This window comes from Triticum aestivum, chromosome 7B (genome assembly GCF_018294505.1).
Source record: "Triticum aestivum cultivar Chinese Spring chromosome 7B, IWGSC CS RefSeq v2.1, whole genome shotgun sequence".
NCBI lineage: Eukaryota > Viridiplantae > Streptophyta > Magnoliopsida > Poales > Poaceae > Triticum > Triticum aestivum.
The window spans coordinates 722,481,525-722,493,765 of record NC_057813.1 but is presented as its reverse complement, the minus strand read 5'-3'; positions in this window follow the sequence as shown (position 1 = coordinate 722,493,765).

Sequence of the window (12,241 nt, the reverse complement as noted above, 5' to 3'; positions counted from 1 at the left end):
ACGATGAGTTGCTAGAGTGATAGAAACTTAAACCCCAGTTTATGCGCTATTCCGTAAGGAGCTGATTTGGGTCCACATGTTTAATGCTATGGTTAGATTTTATCTTAATTCTTCTTTCATAGTTGCGGATGCTTGCGAAAGGGGTTAACCATAAGTGGGAGGCTTGTTCAAGTAAGAACAACAGCCAAGCACCGGTCCACCCACTTATCAAATTATCAAAGTAGCGAACGTAAATCAGCAAAGATGATGAAAGTGACTAGATGAAATTCCCGTGTGTCCTTGAGAACATTTTACTTATTATCAAACACCGTTCCGACCCGTCCTTTGATATATAAAAAGGATTGGGCTACCTTGCTGCACTTATTTTTACTATTGTTACTTGTTACTTGCTACATATTATCTTGTTATCAAACTACCTGTTACCGACAATTTCAGTGCTTGCAGAAATTACCTTGCTGAAAACCACTTATCGTTTCCTTCTGCTCCTCGTTGGGTTCGGCAGTCTTACTTATCAAAAGGACTACGATTGATCCCCTATACTATTGGGTCATCAAGAATCTTTTCTAGCGTCGTTGCCAGGGAGTGATGCGCTCTTGGTAAGTGGAAATCAGTAAGGAAAAATTTATATTATGTGCTGAAATTTACTGTCACTTGTTACTATGGAAAACAATCCTTTGAGGGGCTTCTTTGGGGTATCTTCACCTCGAACGAAAACACAAAGATTTGCCCCTCAACCTACTTCGCCTACTAAAAATATTTTTTATGAAATTCCTTCGGGTATGATAGAGCAGTTGCTAGCTAATCCTTATGCAGGAGATGGAACGAAGCATCCTGACATGCACTTGATATATGTGGATGAAATTTGTGGATTGTTTAAGCTTACAGGTTTACCCAGAGGTGTAGTTAAGAAGAAGGTTTTCCCTTTATCATTGGGGAGAAAATAGTTTACATGGTATATGCTATGTGATGATAGTGGAGCTTGGAACTGGAACCGATTGAAAATGGAATTTCACCAAAAGTTCTATCATATGCATCTAGTTCATCATGATCGGAATTATATATATAATTTTTGGCCTTGTGAAGGAGAAAGTATCGCTCAAGATTGGGGGAGGGTTAAATCAATGTTATATTCATGCCCCAATCATGACCTCTCAATATAAATTATTATACAGAATTTTTATGCTCGGCTTTCTCATAATGATTGATCCATGCTCGATACTTCTATTACTAGTTCTTTTATGAAGAAGACTATTGAATTCAGATGCGATCTCTTGGAAAGAATTAAACGCAACTCTGAAGACTAGGAATTCAATGAACGTAAAGAGTCGGCTATAGAACTTGAGTTTGATTGTGTAAAAACTTTTATGGTTGCCGATGCTTTTCATAATTTTAGCACTAAATATGGACTTGACTCTGAGATAGTAACTTCTTTTTGTGAATCATGTGCTACTCACGTTGATCTCCCTAAGGAGAAGTGGTTTAAATATCACCCCCCTATCAAGGAAAAGATTGAGGAACCAGTTATAGTTAAGGAAGAAACTATTATTTACAATGTTGATCCAGTCGTGCCTACTGCTTATATTGAAAAACCATCTTTCCTTGTTAGGATAAAGGAACATGCTAACGTTTCAACCATGGTCAACAAAAGTAATATTAGAGCACCTAGACCCTCTGAACAAATTAAAGTAGAACCTAGTATTGCTATGGTTAAAGATCTCTTGGTTGATAATGTTGATGGACATGTGATTTACTTTTGTGTTGAGGATGCTAATTTTTTTTTGACAGTAAGACTGTAAGGGAAGCCCCTAAAGTATAATTGGTGCAACAAACCCAAATTGCAAGTACCGTGCCTTGAACCTGGGTGGGTGGGAATGCATCAGCCCCTTCCTACCACTAGGCTATGCCTTAGTCTGGTTGAAGATGCTAGAATTGCCAGACCCGATACTAAAGATAAGAATAAACCCGTTGTTGGCATGCCCATTGTCTCGGTTAAAATAGGAGATCATTGTTATCATGGTTTATGCGATATGGGTGCTACTATCAGTGCTATTCCTTTTAGTCTTTACAAAGAAATTATGAATGATATTGCACCTCCTGAAATAGAAGATATTAATGTTACTATTATACTTGCTAATATACTGTCACAACACTTGGTATCGTTAGAGATGTTGAAGTTTTATGTGAAAAAATAAAATACCCTGCTGATTTTCTAGTTCTTGGTTCTCCACAAGATGATTTTTGCCCCATTATATTTGGTAGACCTTTCTTGAACACTGCTAATGCTAAGATAGATTGCAAGAAAGAAACTGTCAGTGTCAACTTTGGTGATGTGTCTCATGAGTTTAATTTCTCTAAGTTCCGTGGGAAACCCCGTGATAAAGAATTGCCTAGTAAGGATGAAATAATTGGTCTTGCTTCTATTGTCGTACCTCCTACAGATCCACTAGAATAATATTTGCTCGACCATGAAAATGATATGCACTTGCATGAAAGAAATGAAATAGATAGGGTGTTCTTTGAACAACAACCTATTCTCAAACATAATTTGCCTATTGAAACTCTAGGAGGTCCTCCTCCATCTAAGGGTAATCATGTGTTTGAACTGAAACAATTACCTAATACTTTGAAATATGCTTATCTAGATGAAAAGAAGATATGTCCTGTTATTATTAGTGCTAACCTTACAGATCATGAAGAGAAAATATTATTAAAAACTCTAGGGAAGCACCGAGCTGATATTGGATATACTCTTGATGATCTTAAGGGCATTAGTCCCACTCTCTGTCAGCACAAGATTAATATGGAGCCTGATGCTAAACCAGTTGTCGATCATCAGCGACGACTAAATCCTAAGATGAAGGAAGTGGTAAGAACTGAATCATTAAAGCTTCTGGAAGCAGGTATAATTTATCCTGTAGCTGATAGTAGATGGGTAAGTCTTGTTCATTGCATTCCTAAGAAAGGAGGCATTACTGTTGTTCCTAATGATAAAAATGAACTTATCCCACAAATAATTGTGACTAGTTATAGAATGGCAATTGATTTCAGAAAATTAAACAAAGCCACTAGAAAGGATCTTTATCCTCTACCTTTTATTGATGAAATATTAGAAAGATTTTCCAAGCACACACACTTTTGCTTTCTTGATGGATATTCTGGTTTCTCTCAAATACCCATATCACAACCTGATCAGGAGAAAACCACTTTTCTTGCCTTTTGGAACTTATGCTTATAGACGTATGCCTTTTGGTTTATGTAATACACCTACTACCTTTCAAACATGTATGCCTACTATATTCTCTGACTTTTATGAAAAGATTGTTGAGGTTTTCATGGATGATTTTTCCATTTATGGAACTTCTTTTGATAATTGCTTAAGCAGCCTTGATCGAGTTTTGCAGAGATGTGAACAAACTAATCTTGTCTTGAATTGGGAAAAGTGCCAATTTATGGTGAATGAAGGTATTGTCTTGGGGCACAAAATTTCTGAATGAGCTATTGAGGTGGACAAAGCTAAAGTTGATGCAATTGAGAAAATGCCATGCCCTAAAGATATTAAAGGTATTCGAAGTTTCCTTGGTCATGCTGGTTTTTATAGGAGGTTTATTAAACACTCTAAAATTTCTAGGCCTCTTACCAATCTCTTCCAAAAGGATGTTCCATTTGTTTTTGATGATGATTGTGTAAAAGCCTTTGAAACACTTAAGAAAGCCTTAACTTCTGCACCTATTGTCCAACCACCAGATTGGAACTTGCCTTTGGAATTATGTGTGATCCTAGTGATTATGCTATTTCTGCTGTTCTAGGACAAAGAGTTGATAAAAAACTAAATGTTATCCATTATGCTAGTAAGACTCTAGACAATGCCCAAAGAAATCATGCTACTATTGAAAAATAATTTATAGCAGTTGTGTTTGCTTGTGATAAATTCATATCTTACATAGTTGATTCTAATGTAATTGTTCACACCAATCATGCTGCTATTAAATATTTTATGGAAAAGAAAGATGCTAAACCTAGACTTATTAGGTGGGTTCTTTTGTTACAAGAGTTTGACTTGCACATCACTGGTAGGAAAGGAGCTGAGAAACCCGTACCTGATAACTTGTCTAGGTTAGAAAACATTCTTGATGACCCACTACATATTGATAATAGCTTCCCTGATGAACAATTAGATGTCATATGATTCTTATAACAATCCTTGGCAGGCAGACTATGCTAATTATATTGTTGGTAAATTTATACCACCTAGTTTTACATACCAATAAAAGAAAAAATCTTCTATGATTTAAGACATTACTTTTGGGATGACCCACATCTTTATAAAGGAGTAGATGGTATTATTAGACGTTATGTACCTGAGCATGAACATGAACAAACCCTACGGAAATGTCACTCTGAAGCCTACAGAGGACATCATGCAGGAGATAGAACTACGCACAAGGTATTACAATCTGGTTTTTATTGGCCTACTATTTTCAAAGATGCTCGTAAGTTTGTCTCAACTTGTGATGATTGTCAATTGGTAGTATTGGTAAACATCAGGGAATGCCTATGAATTATTCACTTGTTATTGAACCATTTGATGTTTGGGGCTTTGATTATATGGGACATTTTCCTTCCTCTAATGGGTATACACATATTTTGGTTGTTGTTGATTATGTCACTAAGTGGGTAGAAGCTATTCCAACTAGCAGTGCTTATCATAACACATCCATTAAAATGCTAAAAGAAATTATTTTCCCTAGGTTTGGAGTCCCTATATATTTAATGATTGATGGTGGTTCACATTTTATTCATGGTGGTTTCCGTAATTTGCTTGCTAAATATGATGTCAACCGTAGAATTTTATCTCCTTATCATCCTCAATCTCGTGGTCAAGTTGAACTTACCAATAAAGAAATAAAGTTGATATTACAAAAGACTATCAACAGATCTAGGAAAAATTGGTCCAAGAAACTTGATGATGCACTATGAGTTTATAGAACTGCTTATAAAAATCCTATGGTATGTCTCCATACAAAATGGTTTATAGAAAAGCATGTCACTTGCCTCTTGAGTTAGAACATAAAGCATATTGGGCAATTAAGGAACTCAACTATGATTTCAAACTTGCTGGTGAAAAGAGGTTATTTGATATTGCTACTTCTTGAGCTTGCGTTGGTTTTTCCATTGAAGAGGAAAGGGTGATGTAGCAAAGTAGAGATAAGTATTTCCCTCAGTTTGAGAACCAAGGTATCAATCCAGTAGGAGACAACACACAAATCACCGAATACCTGCACAAACAATCAAACAAACTTGCACCCAACACGATAAAGAGGTTGTCAATCGCTTCACGGTTACTCGCAAATGTGAGATCTGATAGAGATAGATAAACTATAAAGTAAATATTTTTGGTATTTTTGGTTTATATAGATCAGAAAGTAAAAGATTGCAAGAATAGTAGATCGGGAACTTGTATGATGGAAAAGAGAACTTATATGATGGAAAAGAGACCCGGGGCCATAGGTTTCACTAGAGGCTTCTCTCAAGATAGAAAATAATATGGTGGGTGAACAAATGACTGCCGAGCAATTGATAGAAAACCATAATGATATCTAAGGCAATGATCATGAATATAGGCATCACATCCGTGTCAAGTAGACCGACTCCTGCTTGCATCTACTACTATTACTCCACACATCGACCACTATCCAGCATGCATCTAGAGTATTAAGTTCATAAAAAACGGAGTAACACATTAAGTAAGATGACATGATGTAGAGCAATTAACTCAAGCAATATGATGAAAACCCCATCTTTTTATCCTCGATGGCAACAATACAATACATGCCTTGCTGCCCCTACTGTCACTGGGAAAGGACACCGCAAGATTGAACCCAAAGTTAAGCACTTCTCCCATTGCAAGAAAAACCAATCTAGTTGGCCAAACCAAACCGATAATTCGAAGAGACTTGCAAAGACATCAAATCATGCATATAAGAATTCAGAGAAGATGCAAATAATATTCATAGATAAGCTAATCATTGATAACCCACAAGTATGGGGATCACAACAACTTTCGAGGGTAGAGTATTCAACCCAAATTTATTGATTCGACAAAAGGGGAGCCAAAGAATATTCTCAAGTATTAGCAGTTGAGTTGTCAATCCAACCACACCTGAAAGACTTAATATCTGCAGCAAAGTATCTAGTAGAAAAGTAGTATGGAAGTAACGGTAACGGTGGCAAAAGTAACAGTAGTAGTTTTGTAGCAATCGTAACAGTGGCAACGGAGAAGTAACTAAGCAAAGATCAATATGTGAAAAGCTCGTAGGAAATGGATCAATGATGGATAATTATGTCGGATGCAATTCATCGTGCAACAGTTATCATATAGGGTGACACAGAACTAGCTCCAGCTCATCAATGTAATGTAGGCATGTATTCCGAATATAGTCATACGTGCTTATGGAAAAGAACTTGCATGGCATATTTTGTCCTACCTCCCATGGCAGCGGGGTCCTATTGGAAACTAAGGGATATTAAGGCCTCCTTTTAATAGAGTACTAGACCAAAACATTAGCACTTAGTGAATACATGAACTCCTCAAACTACGGCCATCACCGGAAAGTGTCCCGACTATTGTCACTCCGGGGTTTGCCGGATCATAACACATAGTAGGTGACTATAACTTGCAAGATAGGATCAAGAAATCACATATATTCATGAAAACATAATAGGTTCAGATCTGAAATCATGGCACTCGGGCCCTGTGACAAGCATTAAGCATGGCAAAGTCAGAGCAACATCAATCTTAGAACATAATGGATACTAGGGATCAAACGCAAACAAGACTAACTCGATTACATGCTAAATCTCATCCAACCCATCACCGTCCAGCAAACCTACGATGGGATTACTCACGCACGGCGGTGAGCATCATGAAATTGGTGATAGAGGCTGGTTAATGATGACGATAGCGACGGATTCCCCTCTCTGGATCCCCGAACGGACTCCAGATCAGCCCTCCCGAGGAAGAATAGGGCTTGGCGGCGGCTCCGTATCGTAAAACGTGATGAATCCTTCTCCCTGATTTTTTTCTCCCGAACGTGAATATATAGAGTTGGAGTTGAGGTCGGTGGAGATCCACGGGACCCACGAGGCAGGGGGCGCGCCCCAGGGGGGTGGGCGCATCCTGCACCCTTGTGGACAGGGTGTGGGTCCCCCTTTGTTGATTCTTTCGCCAATATTTTTTATTAATTCCAAAACGTGACTCCGTGGAGTTTCAGGTCACTCCGAGAACTTTTATTTCTGCACAAAAATAACACCATGGCAATTCCGCTGAAAACACCGTCAGTCCGGGTTAGTTCCATTCAAATCATGCAAGTTAGAGTCCAAAACAAGGGCAAAAGTGTTTGGAAAAGTAGATACGTTGGATGCGTATCAATCATAAATCTAAAATTCATCGGATCTCGGCAAACACACCGCAAAAGAGTATTACATCGAATCAAAGAGAGAGAAGAAGCCATATAGCTACTATCTATGGACCCGTAGGTCTGAGGTAAATTACTCACACTTCATTGGAAGGGCAATAGTGTCGATGTAGAAGCCCGCCATGATCGAATCCCCCTCCGGCAGGACGCCGGAAAAGGCCCCTAGGTGGGATCTCACGGGTACAGAAGGTTGCGGTGATGGAAAAGTTTCTTCGTCGATGCCCTTGATGGTTTTGGAGTATACGAGTATATATAGGCTAAAGAATTAGGTCAGGAGACCCACGAGGGGCCCACAAGACAGGGGGCGCGCCCTCCACCCTTGTGGCCTCCTCGAAGCTCCTCCGACTTCATCTTCTAGTCTCCTGATTTGCTTCTAGTCGAAGAAATATCATCGCAAAAGTTTTATTTCATTTGGACTCCGTTTGGTATTCCTTTTCTGCCAAACCCTAAAATAGGGAAAAAAACAGGAACTGGCAATGGGCTCTAGGTTAATAGGTTAGTCCCAAAAATAATATAAAATAACATAATAATGCATATAAAACATCCAAAATAGTTAATATAATAGCATGGGACAATAGAAAATTATAGATACGTTGGAGACGTATCAAGCATACCCAAGCTTAATTCCTGCTGTCCTCAAGTAGGTAAATGATAAAAAAAAAATTTTGATGTGGAATGCTATTTAACATATTTATCCATATATTTTTATTTATTGTGGCATGAATGTTTAGATCCGAAAGATTAAAACTAAAAGTTTAATGGTGACATAAAAACGGTAGTAGTTCAAGCATAGTAATAAAGGAATTATGTCTTCTCAAAATAACATGGCCAAAGAAAGTTATCCCTACAAAATCATACAGTCTGGATATGCTCTATCTTCATCACACAAAATATTTAAATCATGTACAACCCCGGTTTCAACCAAGCAATTGTTTCATACTTTAGTATTCTCAAACTTTTTCAACTATCACGCAATACATGAGCATGAGCCATGGACATAGCACTATAGATGAAATAGAATGATGGTTGTGGAGAAGACAAAGAGAGGGAGATAGTCTCACATCAACTAGGCGTATCAACGGGCTATGGAGATGTCCATCAATAGATATCAATGTGAATGAGTAGGGATTGCCATGCAATGGATGCACTAGAGCGATAAGTTTATGAAAACTCAAAAAGAAAACTAAGTGGGTGTGCATCCAACTCGCTTGCCCACGAAGACCTAGGGCAATTTGAGGAAGCACATCATTAGAATATACAAGCCAAGTTATATAATAAAAAATTCCCACTAGTATATGAAAGTGATATCATAGAAGACTCTTTATCATAAAGATCATGATGCTACTTTGAAGCACAAGTGGAAAAATGATGATAACATTGCCCCTTCTCTCTTTTTCTCAATTTTTTATTTGGGACTTTCTCATTTTTTTTCTCTTTTTTATTTTTCGCCCGGAGTCTCATTTTTTAAAGTCGCGAACATTTTTTCCATATTTGCAAACAATATTTCTTGTTAGATATTTTTAAATTTACTTTCCGTGAATTCTTTTTCAAAGTTGCCAACATTCATTTCATATTCGCGAACTTTTTTTGTTGTTTGTGAACAAATTTTCAAATTTATCGTTCGTGAACATATTTTCTTTTCTAATAAAATTTACCGTTTGCAATCATTTTTTAAAAGTTGCGAATAATTTTTTCCAAGTTCATCGTTCGCGTAGATTTATTCAAATTTTGTTCAGAAACATGTTTATAAAGTAGCGTGTATGTTTCTATATTTGCGTACATTTTTAGAAACTAATGAACATTTTCTAAAAGTCGTGAACATTTTCCATATTCACTAACATTTTTGAAACCATGAACTAGAATTTATTTGCATATTTCTGTTACCAGCCGTTACATTGTGGGCCCCCCTTCTAACATGTCATGGGTCAACGGAGCTAGCTGGTCGATCAGGTGGGGTTGGACAGATTTTGGACCTTAATGACATATTTACTGCATTTTGAGGACATGGATGCCAATTTTCATAGTTTGAGGAACTACATGACACCCCTGAAATAGTTCAGGGACATACAATGCACTATCCTCGGCCTAAATGTATGATGGCATATAAGAACATATATATGAATTTTCAAACCAATATGTCATCTTTTTAATGCACTTGTACTTAAAAAGTTAATTATATGCAATAAATGAATAGAAACTGCACTAACTGACTCAAATATAGTAAATGTACCCCGAAGAATGTTAAATTTGGACAATAAACATCTAATGGTGTTATTTCAGTGCATAGAAAATTTCAAGGACATCGGAGCAAACGCTCCGGCACTTTCACATGCAATGCTGACCCGTTTTATCTTAAAACCTAGTTTCTTCCTTGGAGATGAACCGGTTTGTAAGCAGTCTTTGTGATAAATTTTGCGAAATCTTCTCGAGTTTTTACCACGGCCTTTAGGTCTCATATGAGGGCTCCATGCCAAGTTTCGTCCTTTCAGGCTTCGTTTGGATTTTTTGAAATTATAAACCCACCAAATTCCATGTTTGGAGTCGGGTCTTTGCACCATCATGTTTGAAGTTCCTCTCCTTTTTTGAATAAGGCATAAACTTATACTCAAGAATAAAAATATGATTTTTCAACCCATTTGTGGCGACCATTTCATGTATGTGAATTTTAATTTTGATTTATGTTCATTAGATGAGTAGAAATGCATTTATCTAATGCCTTAAATATAACAAATAGACACTGAAAGATGTCAAATTTTGACATGAATCATTTAGTAGTGTATCTTGAGTGTATAATTTTTTTTAAATGCCAATGGATGAGGCTTGGCCAACATGCTCCTTGGGACTCTTCTTCTGTACTTACTTCTTTAGGGGTTTTTCTTTACTTGTTCAAAGGGGAAGTAATCCTTGCAAATAAAATAAATAAAGAAGAAATCAAGGAAAATATAAGGAGAAAGCAAAGCAAACAAAATAAGATAGAAGAAGAAACAAAATGAAAGATAATAAAATAGAAGAAGGGTCCTAACACGGACACGTACACTTAGCTTAGCTAGCTAGCTTACCAAACTTTGGTACTAATTTCCAGCCTAACACATACAAGCTTTTTTTTAACACAATACGGAGACAAGCGCTCATATATACACGCATACACTCATCCTTATGAACGGACACACGCATACCCTAACCAATGAGCATCTTCGAGGGACTGAGTTGGGATATTATCTTGATATTTACGAAGTCACCGTAGGCGCCTCGTAGTCGATAGAACGTCTCCTTCCACTAAACGCGCATCGTCGAAAATCTTGAAATAAATTCAGAATAAACGTGAGCATCAGGACATGAATCCCGATGGGCTGAGACTACCACTGCCCTCCTAACCATCCAACTAAAGGTTGGTTCATCTAACACGGACAAGTTGGTTACACAGATACACTACACATAGAAGGTAGCTTACCAACGCAAAGAACATAAGATAGGAGCTAGCTTACCAAGCTTGGACGTGCAAGCAAGTTTGCCGAGACCTAGATGTCAGGAAGATCAGCAATGGGTTCACACCGTTAGTTAGTCCAACACAACACCGTCCATGGTGCCATGTCTGCCGAGTTTCTGGTCTTTGCCAAGTGCCACTTGAAAAACACTCGGCAAAGCGCCTTCTTCGTCGAGTATTTTTCCATGAAGGCCAGCAAATCGTGTGCTTTGCCGAGTGTGTGCACTCGGCAAATACCTTTTGGCCGAGATCCCGACGAATGAAGCTCTGCAAAGTTCATTTTCCAGTAGTGAAGAAAACGTGTGGCTAGAGTCATTCACATCGGGATAAAGCGGGTGTGTGATCCCAGACGGAGTACGCAGCCCAATCATGATCTCTTCGATCAGTTTTGATCAGACGGTGAGCGTGCATCGGTGCTGCGCAAGATCGGTCAGCCGATCGCCAACTAATGCCCTCTTTTCAATAAATAAGGGAAATTTTATGGTGCATCATAATACACCAAATCACGTGTATTATATGGGCGATCTAACGGATTTAAGCCTGGGAACAGTTTGGACTGAAACCAAATTTCAGATCGGTTTTCTTATTGGTCTCTTTTGGTTTGGATTAAACGGGCTGAGCTCCTAATATAAGCTGGTTTGGTTTGTACTTCTCCTATTGTTGGTTTGGTCTGGTTCGGTCTGGTCAGAGACCAAACGGTCTCAAACCGTTCCAACCCATGGACTTGAGAACTAAATCAGGGACCAACTTCCGCCTCTAAGGCAAGGCTCGGGTCCCGATCAAAGCAAGCATGCAACGGCAACTTCATCCTCGTTGTCTCCACTGCTTGTGCTGACGATGCTTCTGCTCGCCATGGCACGTCCATGCTCCAGTATGGACACGATCAGCACGTACTGCGCCAAGAATGGTGCCAGCACGGAGACACAGACCAGCATCGACCAGGTTCTCTCGGCCTCGTCTGGCACGCCCCCACCTAGTACGCACGACCACCGCTGGCCGCTCCTCCTTGGCGATATGGGTCTTTGTGCAGTGCCGCCGCGACGTCCGGCCGCAGGACCGCGCGTTCTGCGTGGCCGCGGCGGTGCGCACATGGGCTACACGCTCAGCCTTCTCAACACCCAGAAAGGCACCGGTATGGACCTTCCAACGCCTCTCTTCCCATAGTAATTGGACATGCACTTGGTTTGGAACTAAAGGTTCAAACTGTATGTGGGGAATGGTTTGGATGGGTTTGGCTTGAAAATACATTCAGTTTGGATTGGTTTGGATTATAGCATTTACA